This window comes from Asparagus officinalis, chromosome 8, assembly GCF_001876935.1.
Source record: "Asparagus officinalis chromosome 8, Aspof.V1, whole genome shotgun sequence".
Lineage (NCBI taxonomy): Eukaryota > Viridiplantae > Streptophyta > Magnoliopsida > Asparagales > Asparagaceae > Asparagus > Asparagus officinalis.
In genome coordinates, this window is record NC_033801.1 from 103,622,279 (window position 1) to 103,624,616 (window position 2,338).

Below are 2,338 nucleotides of genomic sequence, written 5' to 3' on the forward strand. Positions count from 1 at the left end.
AGACTATCAAAGCTTGTACCTCTTCCACCTCGACGTCCATCTTGAGTTCTTCACCAAGGATGCCCCTCTACAAACATGATGCACGAAATTAAGTACATTTTTTTATCTTCACTCTCTTTTCGTCGGGGTAGTTAGTAAATTTCTCCGAATGCAAGCATGTTGCTCAGCTCGAACATATCTGTAGCAGATCAAATAACTTCTTGCTTGATTCTTCCTTGGGTGTCGAACTAATGGAGCGATTTGGTTCTCATCTCGGAAGCCCTTTGTTTTGTCAGTCGACGCCAATTAGCTAGCTTCAAATTTCTTAATTAATGATAAAGTTGATAGAAAGCTTATAGGATGGAAGCAAAACCTATTGTCGCACGTACGCCAGACGAGAAAACTTGATCAAAGCATCTTTAGCTTCAATCCCCTCTTAGCATGTTGCGAGAACCTTTTTTTGGGGTCTAAAAACTGGGAGAAGACACGCGCGCTTGAAGGCTTGGCATCATCTAAAATTGCCAAAAGCTGATGGTGGTTTGGGTTTTAATTAGCTAGAGACCTCAAGCATGCAGACATGGGCCTTTTTATGGAAACCTGCTTGGAAACTCATCATAGCTAATTCGAGCTCTCAATGGCAACTAATTTTTGAAGGCAAAAAATATTTTAGCTCCTCAGGTTTATTCTCAGTTAGACTCCACTGTCCATCCTCACACATTTGGCGTACTGGTATCCATTTTTGCCTCCAGTTATTGCTTGGAAACTCATGCTGGCCTATATACAACGGCACCCGAGTCCGCATCTTTGAAGCTAGATGGATGCCCTCGATCCAAGGCTCCTGTGACATCCTCACTTTAGTCCCATATGGACTAGTGTGAAGAATTGTTAGTGGTTTAAATAAAGAAAAGCCCAAGGCCCAAGAACAACTAGTGCTATAGCATTTTAGCAGTGGACTTTAGCCAACATCGAGTTACTCTCGGTGGGTCCGACGACTTGCACGTGCGAACGGGCCTGTGGGCCCGGGGCGTGACAACCCCTCCCCTAACCCTAGTAACTGGAACGATAACATCACGGAATTGATGTATCAGTCATTCACGGTTTATTCTCTTCAGAGATAGGTGATGCTATTTTGCCTCTACAACCATCAATCCCTTGGATCCTTGCCGTGCAGACACTCTGCTATGGCTCCCTTCATGTGGTGGTTCGTTCACAGGCAAGTCATGCTATTACTCCTTCAATCTCTCACTCGTCAGGAACCTCCACCTGATGAAACAATCAATATTCTGTGGAAGCATATATAGTGACATTATTTCTCACACAAAACATTTTGTGCGGCGCGCTCTCTTCAACCCGTTGCCAATAAGTGCTCGCCTATCTGTAGCAATACTGTCTATTGATCCAACTTGCACAGTTTGTAGAGCACATGCCGAAACTGTGGACCACCTGTTATTTGATTGCGCCGTTACGCGTCAAGCATGAACTGTTGTAGCCTCCTCACCTCTCCCTCATTCCTCTACACTTCAAGCTAGCCTCATAAAGAGGGTTAAATGTGATAAAGCTACTAGCACTCGAGCCATTACTAAATGTTCGTGTTCATGGAAAGCGAGATGTGAGTTCACATTTGCAATTCATCCAATCAACATCCCGTCCATTATCAAACGAGCTGGTGATATAAGTATCACACTGCCCTGCAATCAACATTGCCTACCACGAGCATTATAACATGATTAAAATCCACGCATAAGTCAAATTGGAAGTCACACCCATCGGTGCACCTTACAATTAATGTAGACGGAGCTTCATTCGACAGCCTCGATAATTTTGGGTCTAATCAGGCATACAAAAGAGGGCAATGTGTCTCATATTTCATCTCGAAAAGTTAATTCATCGTCTCCACTTATTGTCGAAGCTCATGGCATCATTGAGGCTCTTAAACTTGCAAGTACTCTCAAAGAATTCAATTGTCATATATTTAGCGATGCTCAAGTGCTCATCAACTGTATCCTAAAGCCTACCATCTCCCCACCATGGCAAGTTCCACATGTTGTACATGAATGCATTGGATTCTTCATCAAAATCCGATGGTGTCGATTTCCTACACTCATAGATCTCTTATTGTACCCTGCGCATTCTATCACCGCAGCAGCCGCATCTTCTGAGTTGTATGGTCATTGGCTCCCTCATGAGTTACCAAATGTATTTTAAAATACACCCTCAGGTCTATGTTTGGAATGTATGGAAGAAAATAAGACTACGGTCATTTTCATCCAAAAAAAAAGTTCCCTATGATCTTGGGTTCTACTCCAAGCTGAGTTATTAAAAAAGAGAAAAAAAAATATATTTACGTATTCATAATGAA